The sequence below is a fragment of the Bos taurus genome, chromosome 14 (genome assembly GCF_002263795.3).
Source record: "Bos taurus isolate L1 Dominette 01449 registration number 42190680 breed Hereford chromosome 14, ARS-UCD2.0, whole genome shotgun sequence".
NCBI lineage: Eukaryota > Metazoa > Chordata > Mammalia > Artiodactyla > Bovidae > Bos > Bos taurus.
This window is the reverse complement of record NC_037341.1, coordinates 43039654-43059382: the sequence shown is the minus strand read 5'-3', so window position 1 is coordinate 43059382 and position 19729 is coordinate 43039654. Positions and strand designations below refer to the sequence as shown.

At 43.6% G+C, this 19729-nt stretch overlaps 1 pseudogene; it reads right to left on the bottom strand.

Moving 5' to 3' along the window:
* Window positions 1-17874: 17874 nt before the first annotated feature.
* LOC100847158 (peptidyl-prolyl cis-trans isomerase A-like) lies at window positions 17875-19338 on the bottom strand (annotated as a pseudogene).
* Window positions 19339-19729: the final 391 nt, after the last annotated feature.

Here is a 19729-nt window from a genome sequence, read left to right as displayed (position 1 = left end):
TTTGTTCAGGTTTTTCCATAACAGCTTATAGAAAAAATTTAACGAATTTTTGGCCAACCTAATGTATCTATTAGAGTAGCTGCTGCTGTTGCTAAGTCGCTTCAGTCGTGTCTGACTCTGCACGACCCCAGAGATGGCAGCCCACCAGGCTCCCCTGTCCCTGGGATTCTCCAGGCAAGAACACTGGAGTGGGTTGCCATTTTCCTCTCCAATGCATAAAAGTGAAAAGTGAAAGTGAAGTCACTCAGTTGTGTCCAACTCTTAGTGACCCCATGGACTGCAGCCTACCAGGCTCCTCCCTCCATAGGATTTTCCAGGCAAGAGTACTGAAGTGGGATGCCATAGCCTTCTCCATTAGAGTAGCATGGAAACATATATACTACCATATGTAAAATAGATAGCCAGTGGGAATTTGCTGTATGACTCAGGGAATTCATACTGGCTCTGTGACAACCTGGAAGGGTGGGATGGGGTGGGAGGTGGGAGGGAGGTTCCAGAGGGAGAGGATATATGTATACTTATTGTTGATTCATGTTGATGTGTGGCAGAAACCAGCCCAATACTATAAAGCAATTATCCTTCGATTAAAAATAAATTGAAAAAAAGGAAAAAATAGAAAGTTGAATATAATTATTCTTACGGTTCTATTTCAACAGTGAGTTACATTAAGAATAGTATCCCATAGGTTTTGATGATATATTTGCTTTTTATAACCATCAGTATTTTTTCATCAGTATATTGTTACAGTATCTTTGTGGTAAATTTGAGCACATTATAATTCATTTTTTGTGCTATGATGGGTATTTGAGGTTATTGCAGGTATTTACAGATGCTTTATTTTTTAGTTTAAATGTTAACAGTTTTCTCAGTTCCATAAGCTGCTCAACTGTGTACATGAATGTAAACTTGATTGATAAAGATACCTGACTTTCTTTTGCCTGGGGCTGGCAGGAGTGATATTAAAATTTCTGCAAAGTTTCTCTAAAGTTTCATCAAACAACAGCATGCCAGGTCTGTTGGTCAGCACTACTGGTTTGTGGAAGTGGCCCTACCCTCTCATCGGCTCTCAGTCCTTTTCCAAAATACTTTTCGGTTTCTAGTTGAAGTACTGTTGCTGTGCCAGGACCATGAATTATGGCAGATATCTGAAGCCAGGACCACGGACTGCCAAGGGTAGGCTGGGCATGGAACAAAGGGAGAGCAAGACCTGGGAGCTGGCAGGACCTCGGAGTGCTTAGAAACTAGCAGTTAAAATGGAGCCTGGGAAACAGTGATGATTCAGCGAACACGCAAATGCAGAGGTGCCCCTGGCCACGCAAGTCAGGAGAACAGTGAGGAGGTGCTGGCCGCCAGGAGCCCTGGGTGTGGAACTGATTTCCTTCTCTGGCAGGAAGCCTTTCCTGTGCTTGTCACTGCGTCTGAGTCTGGTCCCAGGTGTGCTGAGCAGGGTGGCCATGTGGAGGATGGCCAGCAATTCACCTCCAGAGAAGGGACAAGTATGGACCTGCCCAAGTTTCATGGGGCAGATCTAGGTGGGTGGTGGCGTAAGCCTTCTTAGTTCTGGTTCTGGCTCCTTCCAGTAGACCATGGTGCTGCTTCTGTTCTGGAAAGCTTTTCTGGTACAATGGTGCCCCTCATTTTCTTCCAGCTCTAAGTAGATTAGTCAGTTACAAGGCAGGAAGTTGAATAGCTTCAGGCTTTAGTCTCCTGGTTATTCTGGGGCTGTTTGATGTTAGCCCTTCTTTCAGACTGGGGCTTTCAAAAGGCTTATTCTTTTTCTGTGGCAGAGAAATGACCAGGACACAGACATAGTTTAAGTTCCAAGAACCCTTACATCTGTTTGCCTTCATGCATTCTGTGTACAAATATACATGAAGATTTTAAAAGAACACTTTTTTCTTTAATTCTCCTGCTCTCTCTTTTTAAAGTAGTTTTGTTTCTTTGCTTCTGTTCCTCTTAGTTCATTTTTATCCCATTAGATTATAATTGGGCTGATACTTCAAGTATGCTTATTCAGCCTGAGGGGTGAATACAGGATTAGAAACACAGTCTGAGCTTGACAGCCACAATAATTGTTCACTTATTTACTACTTAACACATAATATCAGGCTTGTTACTGTAGTTCCCAGCAGCTGGAGTGATACATCCTCAACCTCTACCATAAAACCTTACAGTTTGCAGGCTCAAACACAAATTTAGTCTCAATTGTAAAATCTTTTTTTAAAAAAAGTGCAAATTTAATGCTTTGAAGTGTGAAAGTGTTAATCACTTCAATCATGTCTGACTGTTTGTGACCCCATGGACTGTAGCCCGCCAGGTTCCTCAGTACACGGAATTCTCTAGGCAAGAATACTGGAGTGGGTTGTCATTCACTTCTCCAGGGGATTTTCCCAACCCAGAGATCGAACCAGGGTCTCTTGCATTGCAGTCAAATTCTTTACCATCTGAGCCACCAGGAAGTAAATCTAATGCTTTGAAGAGTATCCAACTAAAGTAATAAAATATTACTTATGACAAATTCTTAGGGAATCTATTTTGCTAAAAAGAGAACAAACTTCATAATTGGCATGTCAGTTATACTTAAATGGTATATCAAAGAAAATCACAGTATTAAAAATGTTATGCTTTTACTTGTTCTACAAATTCTATAATCAGTTTTATATCACTCATTTGCTTAGTAAATTCTTTTTTCATCCATAAAATACAAAAGTAAAAATCATTTCTGTTTCTATCCACATTATATATAATCCAATTATAAATGTCACTGTGTCATTAGTTCCTGTATGTCCTGTATGTCCCCATGATCAATCAAGGTTTCCTTTTAGTAGGTATAATGGTCTTTTTGTGGATGATCACACTCTCCTGAATATCAGTTGTGTCTTTTTTAGTCTAACAAAGATAAAAGCAGCTCTAGGACCTTAGGTTACCCACTCCAGTACTCTTGCCTGGAAAATCCCATGGACGGAGGAGCCTGGTAGGCTGCAGTCCATGGGGTCACTAAGAGTCGGACACGACAGCAACTTCACTTTCACTTTTCACTTTCATGCATTGGAGAAGGAAATGGCAACCCACTCTAGTGTTCTTGCCTGGAGAATCCTGGGGACAGGGGAGCCTGGAAGGGTGCTGTCTATGGGGTGGCACAGAGTCGGACACCACTGAAGTGACTTAGCAGCAGCAGCAGGACCTTAGCTTGGCTGAGTAGAGGCTGTAGAATGTGTCACTCATGAACTTCTGAGTTCAAATGTGACATGACTTTTTCAAGAGATGATGGATTTAGAACTCTGAATTTGATCACCTCTGTTGTGTGACATTTTCCCTGGACTTGCAGAGAGCTCCAATCTTTATTCACCAAGGAACCAGCCTGTCAATCCGTGGCTTAAATTCAAATAAGACATTTTATAGGGAGAAGGAAGAAAAATCACACAAGGATGAGGTTTCAGGAAAGGAGTAACTTGTGGCTTTGGGACAATATACCTGCCTTGGCGCATTGTAGCATAACCCTGGAAAGTCTACCACAAAAGTGTGTTTCCCCAGAGCCTCCAGTTAAGCCTCAAAGCATAGTCAATTTCCCTCTTATCCAGAGAAAATATTCTGTCTTTCTAAGAAAGCAGCATATGGGAGCTGCTGGGAAGGCCTTCCAGTCCAATTAAAAGGCAGCTAGAGTGAAGAACACAGGACTCCTGAAGATGTCTGATCTTTTCCCTATGATTTGCCACTAGAGCAGTTGACAGCCCTGACTTGCAATTACGATGCAGAGACTGGTAGAGTTAGAGACCGGTCCAACAGAGACGGAAGGTTTGACCATTTACATGCAGTTAATTATTAAGGGCTGTCAGATGTCAGAATGGGAATTGGTAATACTGTGGTTAAACGATACCTCCAGCACCAGTTCAAATTAAGTCCACATTAATGTCTGATGACTCACAGCTGTGCAGCATGCAACGCTGTGCACTCGGGGGTGGGAGGGGGATTTGCATATCAGTTAGTGCCAGATACTGATTATGAAAGAAGGGCATCTCTCTTTGTTGGAAGAGGCACCATATAAGCCAAAGCTGTAGTTATTATTAATATTTAAGACCATCATCACAGTTAAGAAAATGTGGATCTTTAAATAAGCCTCCCGATGCAATTTGTCTAGTTTAAAAAAAGGCCATTCCAGGGGAAACAATATACATGTTGTCAGTGAGTACCAAATAGACCCCAAAGAGATCAGAGTATGGCCAAATGAGAATTGAAGTAAGCCTGTCTCTATAATAATTCTCTATTAAACTTGATGAGAGTTCATATTTGAGGCTGCCAAAATACTTTTTTTTTTTTTGGATGATGATGATTTTGAATGTACTGTTCCAAGTCAGCCCCTGGAGCAGCAGCCTTGGTGCCCACCTGCCCAGCATTTGGTTAAGGGAGTTCTCCAGGGGTCTTCCACAATGCCAGCCATCTCACAGCAGGCTTCCACCCATCCAGACAGGCAGACAGCAGGTGTCACTCGGCTTGGAGGCACACCCTGATGTTGTCTATGGACTTCGGAAGATTTGAGAGTAATGGCCCATTTCCAGCAATCCAGAGGGCCATATGGGGAACGCCTCATGCAGAAATATTTTGGGGTCCTGGGTATACATATGGTTTTGTGATATGTGGTCAGTGGTAAGTCGGAGGGGATGGAAGTTGGTGGTGGCAGTAGGAAGCCAGGGGGCATGTTGGCATTCTCATCCTTGGCCCTTCCATGGGCTGGCTTGCAAGCAATGCCATGCTTAGAGCAAAGCTAGGGTCAGGCACTATATCTCACAAAAAATAAGCACTTTTGAGAAGATCAAACATAAATTCTTTATTTACAAGACAGTTGCTATAGGCTCTTTAATTGGAAACCATACTATCTCACCATTTATAAGCATATCAGCATGGGATCATTTCATAAAATCAAACCAAAGCTTAAAAAAAATATCATGCTCACTCTTGGTAACAGAGGTGTTTTGGTTCTGTTTTGTTTGACTGAAAACCATAAAGATATTTTAAAAGATAGATTAGGGCAAAATAGGACTGCAATAAGACTTAAGCATCTTCGCTTGCTTGCTAAGTTGCTTCAGTTGTGTCTGACTCTTTGAGACCCTAAGGACCATAACCTGCCAGGCTCTACTGTCTATGGGATTCTCCATGCAAACATACTATAGTGGGTTGCCATTTTCTTCTCCAGAGGATTTTCCCAAGCCAAGGATCCAACCTGAGTCTCTTAAGTCTCCTGCATTGGCTGAAGGGTTCTTTACCACTAGCACCACCTGGGAAGCCCCATAAGCAATCTTCAACACTGACCAAAGAAGCATTAGGAAACCCAAGTGGATATGAATGTGTCACAGGCTTGGATTTCCTACAAGCGAGCAGGAGCTGTGAAACAGAGACCTCGCTTGGGGCCAGGAGACTGACTGTTTCCATTGCAGTGCCTAAAAAACAGCCTGCATGGTGCCGGGGTGTGTGGGCGGTGGGGTGGAGGGGTGGGTTGGGCTCCAAGCAGGAGCAGGGGCCAAGGGCAGGCCACAGCCTGGTAACTCTGGCTAGTGTTCTCTTTCTGTCCTCCAAGTGGGTGATTAGGAAGCCCAAACATAACGACCTGTTATGGACAGAGATCACAGTGCCTGTGGTTTCCAGAAGCTGCTGCTGACATTGTCTTGACAAGAGCTCCAGCTCAGGGGTCACTTGGGTTGGAGCTGTGGACTCTGTGTCCTGAGAAAACTCCTAGGGGGCTAGGGGGCATAAGGCAGAGTGTGAGGTTGCTCCCTTTCACCAGGTTTTTGTGTTTGAGCTGGATTGGTTCATTACTTATTTAAAGCAGAGTTATTTTGGTTGTGACTGTGAAAACTGCAATGCTCCCTAAGTATTAACCAGGTGTAATGGCTGTACAGTAATAATTCTGCCATTGGGGGCCCGTCTGAACTCTACTGAGGGGGTATGACAAATGCTTGTGTGGTGTTACATCTGTTTGCAATGTCTTTGTTTTTTTTAGGTCTAGTCCTCTGCTTTTCTGTTTTCAGAAACAATGAATAGCCCCACCTTTCTGCTTTTGATTTCTATTTCTCTACCTTTCAAAAGCACACGCTTGATGAGTTTTTCTACAGTCAGTAGCACACTTATTAAAGGGCTGAGTGGTAGAAAGATTGGGATAGAAATTACATTTGTGTTCCCAGGTGGATCAGTGGTAAAGAATCCAGTGCAGGAGACATGAGTTCGATCCCCGGGTCAGGAAGATCCCCTGGAGGAGGGCACGACAACCCACTCCAGTATTCTTGCCTGGATAATCCCATGGACAGAGGAGACTGGCGGGCTACAGTCCATGGGTTGCAAAGAGTTGGACCTGACTGAGCGACTAAGCACACAAGCATGCACACAACATCTACCAGTCTTATGAAAAGGGTCTCATGCCTAAGAAGGTATAAATAATCTCTCAGGATGATACAAGCTGACACTTCAACTAAGGGAAAAGGTGGTCTCCAGGAGTTGCAGAATGTTCCAGTCAGGTTTGTTCTGGCTGCATAATGTGACCCTAGTCTTGGTGGGAGCGAATTCTTTGGTCCTAAAGAATGAAATCTGCTGAGGTGCTGACAAGGTTGCATTCTTGGTGGGTCGGAATGGGGGCCCAAACTTTACCATTCCCTCCTTTACTAACTGGATGGCCTTGAGTAGGTCTTTAACTCAGCATCTTGGTAACTTCACTGGCAAAATCAGGGAAATGGTAACACTGTCATAGGCTTGTTATGGGGGCTTCCCAGGTGGCTCAATGGTAAAGAATCCACCTGCAATGCAGGAGCCGCAGGTTCAATCCCTGGTTGGGAAGATCCCCTGAAGAAGGGCATGGCAGGCCACTCCAGTATTCTTGCATGGACAGAGGAGCCTGGGGGGCTACTGTCCATAGCGTTGCAAAGGGTCAGACACGACTGACGTGACTTAGCATGCACGCACGCATTCTTGTTATGAGAAACCAGTGAAACAGTACACATAACGCACAGTGTGGTGATAGCCCAGTACCAGACACATGCCAAGATCTCAACTCATACACCTTTCTTTCTTCTGTCTTTTCATCTATTACTTCACATTGTTGTTGCTGTTGTTTAGTCACTAAGTCACGTCCAACTCTTTTGCGACCCCACGGACTGAAGCCTGGCAGTCTCCTCTGTCCATGGGATTTACCAGGTAAGGATACTGGAGTGGGTTGCCATGCCTTTCTCCAGGGGATCTTCCCAATCCAGGGATCGAACTCACGTCTCCTGCATTGGCAGGTGCATTCTTTACCACTGAGCCACCAGAGAAGCCTTTGACTTCATATTGGGATATCTTAATGACAGTCTCTTTCATTTTAGTTATTATGTACAGCTTTCAAAACAGTCTCATACAGATGGTGATTTTAGATACTGTACTTTAAAATATATATATATGCATTTGGCTGCACCAGGTTTTAGCTGTGGCATGTAGGATCTTTCGTTTCAGCATGCACATTTTTAGTTGTGGCAGGTGGGATCTAGTTCCCCAAGCAGGGATTGAACCTGGGCCTCCTGCTTTGGGGGCATTGGGAGTGAGTAGAATCTTAGCCAATGGACCACCAGGGAAGTCCCAATAATGTATTTCTTAATTTTTTAGTGCACGGACCACACAGGACATTTTTGATGATTTATTTAACTGTTTCACATCTATCTACTCCTTAGAATATATACTAGCTTTTCAAAGACAGAGGCCATGCCTGCCTGGTTCACTTCAGTATCCTTGGTGCCTCCCATCACTGGCATAGAGATGCAGTTATCATTTGTTAGATAAATAAATTAATCCTTATGAAAACCTAGACTCACATGTGATGAGGGAGAGGGAGGCCCACTGGTAAGATAGGTAGCTGATGAACAAAAAATTGCAGTTATCTATTATCCCAGGTCCCCTGATGCTTGCTTTCTCATGCTTAGGCTTGCTCAGTCATGTCCAGCTCTTTGTGACCCTGTGGACTATAGTTTGCCATGTTCCTCTGTCCATGGGATTTACCAGGCAAGAATACTGGAGTGGGTTGCCATTTCCTCCTCCAGGGGATCTTCCCAACCCAGGAATTGAACCCAGATCTCCTGTATTGTAGGCAGATTCTTTACCACTAGCACCACCTGGGAAGCTCCCTCTTGCTCTAATACTTACCCAGTAACCTGAAGGGACTGGATTTCCCTGGCGTGGCCTGGTCCAGGAGTTGGATATATAAAGTCAGATCGAGTTGGATGAGAGAGGAGAGAAAGGATGGATCATGAAATGTCCACTAAACCAGAAGCCTTATAATTTCTACTTGGAAAACCTTCAGACAAATTCACCACGAGCCTCAAATATCAGCCTCATCTGGGTCATGTCTTCTCTAGGCTCCAACGCTGCTGAATTCTCTCTCATGTCAGGTTTTGTGTATGTGATATTTCCTTTGTCTTTTCTATTCTCCACTGCTATGCACTCCCTCCTTTGCCTGCCTGACTCCTGTTTATTCATAGTTCAGCTTAGAGACCATTTTATGTACCATATAAATTTAGTTTAGATCCTGGTTTTGTCGGTTGTTTAGTCTCTAAGTCGTGTCTGACTCTTTTGCGACCCTATGGACTGTAGCCCGCTAGGCTCCTTTGTCCATGAGATTTTTCAGGCAACAATACCTGAGTAGGTTGCTATTTCCTCTTCCAGGGGGTCTTCTTGAACCAGGGAACAAATCTGCAACTCCGGCATTGCAGGTAGGTTCTTTACTGCTGAGCAACCAGAACACCCAGATTCTGGTTTAAGTCTTTCCAAATTTTGTATTTCACCATCGTCAAACTGTATAATGCTACACTGTATTATAATTTCCTTACTTGTCTGTGTCACTCTCGAACCCATCCTAAGAGGGAGAAAAGTATCTATCTCATGTGCCCGGGACAGAGCACAATGACTAGCATATTAAATATATGCTCAGAAAATATTTGTTGACTGAAAGGTCACAGTAGAAAGGGAACGTCTTATATAAACTCCTCTTCCCCACTGATAACCACTTTCATTATTCTCAAGGCAGGTCAAATCACCAACTTAAAGATAGTATATCTGAGTGGGTCACCTAGACACTTACTCTACAGATATATGAAGATTAGAGAAAATATTTTTAAATAACTTAAGACAGCATGCTTTTGATTCCATTTGTAGAGTAAGGCCTTGATGCATCTTCTCTGTGGGGACTGGCTGTTTGTTCCATTTTTTTTCTTTTATTAATTAATTTTTATTGAAGTATATAGTTGCTTTAAAATGTTGTGTTAGCTTCTACTGCATAGCAAAATGAGTCAACCATACATGTACCTATGCCCCCACCTCTTTGGATTTCCCTCCGATTCAGATCACCGCAGTACATTAAGTAGAGTTCCTATGCTGTTCACTATGCTCCCATCAGTTGTCTACTTTATATTAATACATAGTATCAATAGGGCTTATGTGTCTATCCCAATCTCCCAATTACTCTCACCTCCACCCCTTTCCCCCTTGGTATCCATACATCAGATCCGCTTTTTGAAAATGAGATGTACAAAGTTGGTTTGCCCGTCTTGAATTTCTTATTGCATCTATGTTGATGATTTAGATTTCCCACGTCTCCATCACTTTGGCTCCATTTATAAAAGGAGATGAGGCCCACCCTCTGGGATATCTCCGTCTTTCTCTGGTCTCCAGTCCAGGTGGGCAGCACAACACACATGGGCCAGGTCTTAGAAAGGATATTTAGGAACCTGTCAGTTAAATGAAGTATAAGAACTTCCAGGGTTTCCAGGATCTAAGCAACCAGGAACAATTCCCCACTGTTTGCAACTAAGACAAACAGAAAAAAACGTGGGGGAGGAGGAACACCGGCCCGTCTCTGATAAATAACCTTTCCGTGTGAAGTGCACATCAGCCTGACATAAGTAATTAGCTGTCAGGTGCTGGGCTTTGCTGTCAGAGGCCAATTTTCAGATTAGTGTTAATTGCAGGGGGGGATCTGATGGCCTTTGCTCCCGCCCCCTCACCCCTTCAGTGGACTGCCTTCCCCAGCTTGCTGCCAGTTTGACTGGAGCCTCGGGTAATGGAGCTGGCAGGGTGGAATCAATTACTAGCCAATGAAGATTTTCCCACAGGTCTGGGCTTTGGAGAGGAGGGCTAGTCCTGCCGCCTAGACAGCTGGCCTGACTGTCCACTGGGAAGGGAGCCTGCAGAGCAGGAGAGGGGCCGCACTCAGCGATCACCCGCCCACCACCCAGACTTTATTGACGGGACTTGGCAGCGGTGCCTTTGCTACTTCTGCTTGTCCTCTCTCTCCTGGTTTTGTGTCTGCACTGACTTCTGGTTTAATCCCAACATCTTGTCCAGATGAAAGCACAGACCCACAAATATCCCAATCCAATTTGTTAATGGGTCTCAACTCAAGAGGAAAAAGAAAAATGAAGATGGCATAGTGCTATTATAGTCTAACGGCAACACTTGGACATGTTATTTGTACAATTTAAAATTTTAAACAGTTTTAATTACTAGGCTGGTGCTTTGTATAATTTTGATTCAGCTGAAGTCACCACATATAATTTTTAATAGGACCTAGATTTTATTGTCACTTCTGAAATTTCAAGACATTCTGGGCTTTAGTCAACTTAGGATGCATTTTGAAAATCCACCTCCAAGGTTTTCTGCTTAGCAGTTGGATGTTTTGCTCTCAATTACCTACCGTGGTCTGTGCCGTGAGCTGAAATTTTGAGCAAGAATAAGCATTTGGATGCTAGAAAACTGTGCCTCATCTTTTTTCTTCTGCCTATGGTTCTTCATTGTTCAGGTTAATTCAAACAAATAATTCAACATTGTTTTAACAGTATTTTTGATCTTTCAAATGAAAGAGTTTATACTAGATAATGTGTCCAAAATCCATTTGCCAATGATGTATACATTTCAGAGAAATCTGGGTTTTTTAAAGATGCATTTAACTATTGAACTTCCCAAATAAAAGGCATTAAAGCAAGCACATTGAAAGAGGGTTATAAAAACTAGTGCCACACTATAAAAATGAAAATATTTATACATAAAAATATTTTATTAATTTCTTACTTGATTTCCCTTTTTTCTTTTTTCTTTTAGGAAATTAACATTCAGGCTGTATTCCTCTCTCTGTTTCTCTGTTTTGTACGTAAAATTTCTATGGACTGTACAGGGAGTTTAGCTGTGTAATTGAAACAGTCATTCATTACAATCACTCAATCCAAGATTAAATAATAATCTTGTTTATTACTAAATAAGCAAGTGTCACAAAAGTCAAAGATGTGAGATTTTGCAGTTAAACAGGTCCATATTCCTTGGGTGACAACTTTCAGACACTAGGCCTCTCAGGTCTCTTGAAAACATAATAATTGGGATGAGAAATACAAGTCTGAGATCCACTGGGCCATCCCGCTTGTAATCAAAAGAAGAGCATTATAGGATATCTCCTCTTTTTTCCCATCAGGATGAGTAGGTCCTTGCTCTTCGCCCTGGAAGAAGGCTAGAGGTGGGGGCATAGGAAGTAAGGTTGCTGCTGCTGCTGCTAAGTCGCTTCAGTCGTGTCCAACTCTGTGCGACGCCATGGACGGCAGCCCACCAGGCTCCCCTGTCCCTGGGATTCTCCAGGCAAGAACACTGGAGTGGGTTGCCATTTCCATCTCCAATGCATGAAAGTGAAAAGTGAAAATGAAGTCGCTCAGTCATGTCCAACTCTTATCGACCCCATGGACTGCAGCCTACCAGTCTCCTCCGTCCATGGGATTTTCCAGGCAAGAGTACTGGAGTGGGGTGCCATCGCCTTCTCCGGGAAGTAAGGTTAGGAATCTAGAATCTTGCCTCCTATTCTGAGCATGGTGATGCCGTGGGAGGGCTAACAGTTGACTTCTTTTATTAAAAAAAAAAAAGAAAGAAAAACTTTATTTTGTATTGGGGTATAGTTAATTAACAATGTTGTGATAGTTTCAGGTGAAGAGCAAAGGGACTCAGCCAATATATATATACATGTATCCATTCTCCCCCAAACTCCCTTCCCATCCAGGCTGCCACATAACATCGAGCAGAGTTACAGTAGGTCCTTGTTGGTTATCCATTTTAAATACAGCAGTGTGGCCAGTCAGAATGGCTGTGATCCAAAAGTCTACAAGCAATAAATGCTGGAGAGGGTATGGAGAAAAGGGAACCCTCTTACACTGTTGGTGCGAATGCAAACTAGTACAGTCACTATGGAGAACAGTGTGGAGATTCCTTAAAAAACTGGAACAGAACTGCCTTATGACCCAGCAATCCCACTGCTGGGCATACACACAGAGGAAACCAGAACTGAAAGAGACACGTGTACCCCAATGTTCATCGCAGCACTGTTTATAATAGCCAGAACATGGAAGCAACCTAGATGTCCATCAGCAGATAAATGGATAAGAAAGCTGTGGTACATATACACAATGGAGTATCACTCAGCCATTAAAAAGAGTACATTTGAATCAGTTCTAATGAAGTGGATGAAACTGCAGCCTATTATACAGAGTGAAGTAAGCCAGAAAGAAAAACACCAATACAGTATACTAACACACATACATGGAATTTAGAAAGATGGTAATGATAACCCTGTATGCGAGACAGCAAAAGAGACACTGATGTATAGAACAGTCTTTTGGACTCTGTGGGAGAGGGAGAGGGGGGGATGATTTGGGAGAATGGCATTGAAACATGTATAATATCATATATGAAATGAATCGCCAGTCCAGGTTCTATACAGGATGCTTGGGGCTGGTGCATTGGGATGACCCAGAGGGATGGTACAGGGAGGGACGTGGGAGGGGGGTTCAGGATGGGGAACATGTGTATACCCTTGGCAGATTCATATGGATGTGTGGCAGAACCAATACAATATTGTAAAGAAAAAAAAAATAATAAACTTTTAGAATGTGCTTTGAATTGTAGTTTAATTTAGAATAATTTTTGAGATATATATTGTTGGAGTTTATATAATTAAAGTGATAAATAGAAAAAAAATAAATACAGCAGTGTGTGTATGTCCATCCCAAACTGCCTAATTATCCCTACCCCCATCCTTCCCCTGTGGTAACCATAAGTTCATTCTCCAAGTCTGTGAATCTCTTGCTGTTTTGTAAGTTCATTTGTATCATTTCTTTTTGATTTATTTGTATTCATTCGTTCATTTGATTCATTTCAGAATGATTCATTTGTATCATTCTACATATAAGGGATGTCATATCATATTTCTCTTTCTCTGACTTAACTTCACTCAGTTCAATACTCTCTAGGTAGGCTGCAATGGCACCCCATTCCAGTACTCTTGCCTGGAAAATCCCGTGGACAGAGAAGCCTGTTAGGCTGCAGTCCATGGGGTTGCTAAGAGTCGGACACAACTGAGCGACTTCACTTTGACTTTTCACTTTCATGCATTGGAGAAGGAAATGGCAACCCGTTCCAGTGTTCTTGCCTGGAGAATCCCAGGGACAGGGGAGCCTGGTGGGCTGCCGTCTATGGGGTCGCACAGAGTCGGACACGACTGAGGTGACTTAGCAGCAGCAGCAGGTAGGCTGCAGTCCATGGGGTCGCTATGAGTTGGGCACTACTGAGTGACTTCACTTTAACTTTTCACTTTCATGCATTGAAGAAGGAAATGGCAAACCACTCCAGTATTCCTGCCTGGAAAATCCCAGGGACAGGGAAGCCTAGTGGGCTGCCATCTATGGGGTCGCGCAGAGTTGGACAGGACTGAAGCGACTTAGCAGCAGCAGCAGCAGGTCAATTCATATTGCTGCAAATGGCATTATTCCATTCTTTTTAATATCTGAGTAATGTTCCATTGTATATATGTGTCAGGTGACTTCTTTTAAACCACACCTGTGATGATGTTCAAGGATCCTAAATTCCACAATGAAAGGTTTGTGAGCACAGTGCTGTTAACCACTGTGGAAACTTGAGTCCCTGGTAATTGAAATTGACAATGATGTCAGCACTTGTTTTTTAAGAGTCACTGCCAAATCATTCTGCCTGATTTCCAGCACGGAGCAGTCTTGCATTAATTAGGATATAGTCGTTCTGTGATGTGAGTCACTAACTTACTTTCTGCTTTTGGAACATTCATCCAGTTTGTTTCATGATTTTGTTGGCTGGAAAATATTATTCTCCTCATTTTGAAAAATGGAGACAAAAGGCTGAGCCACAGGTTGCTTTTCTGGCCCATTGTGATATCCTGACAAATCGCATTCTTTGTTCTTTTTCTTGTATGCCTCTGGTCTATAAGGTCCTCAAGAACATGGATTTTCTATTTTCTTGTTTTCTTCAAAATCCAGCACACAGAAATCTAACAATAAATGTTGGGTAAATTCTTTTAAAAAGAGGGAGAAGAAGTGGAGTGAGAAGACAAAATGACATCAGAAGGTAGAACTTCTCCACGTGAGAATTATGGAATGCTGCCACAGTTACAAGTGTAGACTAAGCCATCATCAAGACTGAGTGTCTTCATGGTCCTTGTACTCCTAGCACTGCCATTAGACATAGAACTTAAACCTATCTCAGAAAGATTCAGTGCAAGTATAGTGATTCAATAATAACAATAAAGTTAACCGTCAATTGTATAACTAATTACGATTTATTTCTATGACTTTGTGAAATTTCTCATATAAATGTAATAGATACAAATTACTCCATGACCCTAAGACTCAAGAAATGTCACATTTATTTTTATGACTAAATGAATATAAATAGGCAACGGTTAGCCCTAGTTGGACACGTCTCCAGTTTCAGTTATTGATTTAGGGTTCTCAATTCCTCCCTCTTGAGGTCGTACAACGTTTCTAGGGTATATATAATTCAGGGGAGAAATGGGCAAGGGCCTCTGGTCTTCAGCTTAATGTGTTTGCTGAAGGCAAGCTCATAATTGAAGCTCCTTCATCTTCTCAAAGGAAAGTGACTCCTTTAGTGTGAGGCCAAGGGAGAGTCTCAGACATTAATCACAGCCTGTAAAGTCACAGAGGCTGGTGTTGGGGTGTCAGACGCATATCTACTCTGCTAGAGGCCCTTCTACCGCCTGTTTGAGGTGGGCCCTGGGTCTATCAAGCTACTCATTGGACAACTTCTACTCCAAATTTCAAATGATGGAGTGATTTTAAGAGACATCTCTCTCACCCTTTCTGTGATCAAGGGCTGTTACTTACACACTAACCTCCTCATCAGAAGTCCTTGAGTGATGTTTATTCTTCTTGATATCCTGTAACTTAAATACCACGAAGTAAAGTTAACACTACTTAAATACTATGATATAAAGTCAATACATCTTATGTTTCAAGATAATGGGATAAAAGAGAGAAGAAAACCTCAAACGTATATGTACATATTCATAACAAAACAAGGAGCAAATACTCATGAAAATTACAGTTCTCATTTTGAAATTGGTCACTTCTACTATTCATTCTGTATTCTTTTTACCTTCAGCAAGCACCTCAGTTGGTCATGGTTCTTTGAAGGTGGAGTGACCCAAACCTTCATTCTCAATGGTTCTGGGCCAGTGGTAGTCTTGCCTGGATTTGGCTGTTGTAGTTTTCCATTGACCTTAATCACTAAGAGAATTCCCAGGGGATCTTCTCTGTTCCTAACATACTCTTCCCCACCTCCATTGTAGAGTAGTAATCCCCTTTCCTCTTGGTGGCTAGGATCAGTCACACCAACCAGCACACTGACTCCCTTCTTTGCCTGGTTCAGAGGCACAAAAAGCCCAAAGTGATGGGGCGGCAGTATTAACTTCCAGTTCAATAAAATCATCATTGTATCCCCTGGTGGAAGCATTCTTCCCTTTAGAATGAATATCTACAGGCCATCAGAGCCTAAGGCCATGGGAACAGGAAGCAAACATTTGGCCAGTGGGTCATTAGCAGTAAGAATGAGTGGTGCTACGCCCATTTCCACCCCTTGATTCCTGGACCCTTGCATCCTGGCTATGGGACATCTAATATATCAGATGCTGATTCTGAGCGCACACAGTCTTCTGGAGAACCTCACCTACAAGTTACTGCCACCTAGCTGGTGCTATAACTGAGTCTTCGAAAGGCACTTTCACTGTGTACGGGACTGCTTGGCTCTATCACATATACACCACTTCCATTTGGTGCTGGAGTGCTGCTGTGCATGCCCAGCTTGATGGCTTAATGGGTCAGATAACCCTCAGTTCACAATGGGCAGCTCAGGTTGCCTGGTAACTTGGTCCGTGGTTAAGCACTGAGTCTCTCTGAAGGCCCAATACAGCTGGCTGAGATCTATTCATCAAAAGGAGAGCAGTTATCTGCAGAGGATGGCAGGGATTGGCTCGAAAATCCTAAGGAACTGCGCCAACATTCACCTGTAGGGCCCCAAAGAGCCTCCTACCTGAAATGTCAGTAGGAGACCATTGGATCTGCCAGTTCATGTGGTCTTAGTGGCAGGGCAGCTGGCACAGTGGCCTGGGCCTTTTGTAGAGGCATCTGGGCCCCATTCAAAACTAAAATATTTTGGGGTCATTTGATAAGTGGGCTGGAATAACACACTCAGATGAGGGGAATATTGTTGCCTCCAAAAATCCAAAGAGCCCCACAAGACATTGTGCCTGTTTTCTGGTTGTAGGAGGGATCAGATGCAACCACCTATCCTTCGCCTTAGAATAGATAAGCTATACCATTAGACCCTTAAGAATTTCACTGCCGCGGAAGGCCCTTGAACTTTTGTCTAATTTGTTTCTTACCCTCTGACACATAAATGTCTTACTCACAAGTCTTAAAGTAGTTGCTACTTCTTGCTCACTAGGTCCCATCAGCATAATTTCATCAATACCATGAGCCAGTGTGTATCTTGAGGAAGAGGGGTCCCTGTGAATTAGATTATGGCTTAGGGCAGGAGAGTTGATAGGACCCTGAAGAGGGACAGTGAAGGTATATTGATACCTTGGCAGATGAAAGCAAATTGCTTTTGGTGGGCCTTATGGACAGGAATGGAGGAAAAAGCATTTGCTAGATCAATAGTTACCATCTGAGTTGCCAGAGAAGCCACTAGCTACCAGGGGATGTGTTAATTAGCACAAGCAGTGAAACCACATCTCTTACAGCAGCTGCAATTGGAGTCATCAGCTGGCTAACTTTACGATAATCAACTGGTACTGCCCAAGACCTGTTTATCTTCAGTTTTTGTCAAATAGGTGAGGGAGATGGGATTGTGGTGGAAATTATTACCCTCTTATCGTTCAAGTCCTTGATGGTGGCACTAATTTCTACAGTCTCTCTAGTAATGTGGCACTGCTTTCAGCTTACTATTTTCTTAGGTAGAGGCAGTCTTAGTGGCTTCCACTTGGCATTTCCCACTATTAAAGCTCACAGATCAGGGAACCAATGTGAGAATTCTGCTAGCATATAAGTATATCTATTCCAGTTATGCATTCCAGAACTCAGGAAATAACCGAGGATACGTTCAGGACCCACTGGGCCTGCTGTGAGACAGACCTGAGCTAACACTCAGTCAATCACCTGACTTTCATAAGCTCATATTCTGACTGGTGGACCACAGTAACATTTTGGATCTCTTGAAATTAGTGTCAGTTCAGAGCCAGTGTCTAGATCCTACAAGTTCTGATTACTTCCTTTTCCTAATGCATAGTAGCCCTGATAAAACTGTAGGTTCCTTTGGGGAAGACTGGGAGAAAGATTAACAGTACACCTTTTAGCAGTGCACTGGAGTCCTTGCTTTCTTTTTTTGTTAAGTTTTTATTTCATAATCATAAACTTTGCAATCCAGCTGGAACCCAAAGAAAATATGGAACCCAAAGAACTGCAGTGGGAGCACAAAGACCGTAGGATATTTCAAGCAGATGGGGGTGAAGGTGTGCTCTCCTGAGCTACAGAAGGAGTGGTCTGGCGATTAAGATAAAACACAAGTGAAATTTATTAGCTTTGTCCACGGTCTGCAATGGTGATTTTCTTGTTGGTCTTGCCATTCCTGGATCAAAACACTCCATGGCTTTCACAACATTCATGCTGTCTTTCACCTTGTCAAAGATCACGTGCTTGCCATCCGACCATTCAGTCCTGGCAGGGCAAACGAAAAACTGGGAGCCGTTTATGTCGCCATGGACAAGATGCCAGGACTCATATGTCCAGGACGAAATTCTTATCATTAAATTTCTCCCCATGGATGGACTTGCCACCAGTGCCATTATGGCATGTGAAGTCGCCACCTTGACACATAAATCCTGGAATTATTCTGTGAAATCAGGAACCTTTATAACTAGTACCCAGAGCACAAAAGTTTTCTGCTGTCTTCGGAAATTTGTCTGCAAACAACTCCAGTCTGTTAACGTAGCTTTAAGGATTGGATGAGCAATCACTTCTTGGTTTCCAGGTCCCTTACCTCTAAGGAGACACCATCTAAGGGCTTGCCATTGATGGCAATGGGTTGACCATGGCTGACTGGCGTGAGAGGCTCTGGAGCAACATCTGTCAGACTTATGGGGCTCCTTTCTTAACAGGACTGGCCTCTCCTTCATTCAAGGGGTTCTGGGTCTGTGTACTGGCTCAAGTCTTAGAGCTGATTAAAGGGCTATGACCCTCTGTTTTTATGATTCAGGTTAGACTTGCTTACTTGACCTAAAACTGCTCTGCTTATACAGATCAAGTAAGAATTTAGGAGGCTTCTTTAGGGGGGCTTCCCTAGCGGCTCACATGGTAAAAAAAAATCTGCCTGCAAGGCCAGAGACCTGGGTTTGATCCCTGGGTCAGGAAGATCTTCTGGAGAAGGGAATGGTTACCCATTCCAGTATTCTTGCCTGGAGAATTCCATGGACAGAGGAACCTGGCGGGCTGCTCTGTTTTAGTTAGGGTTCTCCAGAGAAACAGAACCAATAGAGCAGTGTGTCCAGATGGAGAGAGGGTCTTCAGCACCTCCTGGAGCTGCCTGTGGCCTGCACATGACCTGGATGTTGGGCGTGAGGGCGTCCACACAGGGCCCGCTGTGGGCAAATGCAGTGGCCTTACAGCAGAGATAGGGTGGGGCCAGGGCCTGTGGGAGCCAGAGGGCCAGATGGAGGATGGGCAGAAACTCAGAGGGGCCAGTCACTGAGGAAAGCCATGGGGGAGGCCAAGTCAGCGGGGAGGGGCCCCCTGCCCTGAATGGGCTGACAAAGAAGAGACTGCGAGTTTATCAGTGGCAGGATGCTAGCAACAGACACCAGCTGAACAATCAGGAACCGCTCAAGCCAAAGATTCCCGGAGGAGTTCAGAAGAGCCAGTCTGCAGCTGGTCCAGAGAGCAGCAGGTCAGTCCTCAGACCCAGTCACCAGACCTCCATGAGGTCACTGGGCTGCCTGGAGCACCTAGCCTTCTGGAGAGGATCGGGGAAGGAGAAGTATAAAGGCAGAGGCTGAGCATCACCTAAGGAACTAAGTGTATTGCATTGGATTAAAGCTCAAGACAGAGATTTTGTTATTGTTTTCTCACAAACTAGCCAGTGGGACCAAATCAAATCAAATGCAGAGCAAAAAAAACACATGCATTTCCTCTGCATATATGAGACGCAGCGTGAGTACTTCTGTGGTCCCTCTACGCCTATGACTTTTCTCTCAGCAACTGAAATCCTCTAAGCCGTCATCAGGCACATCCGCATTGGCTGGGGGAGGAGGAAGCACTGTGGTGGGAACTTGAGCACCACCTTCACCTCTGGGGGCCCTTCTTTTCTCATT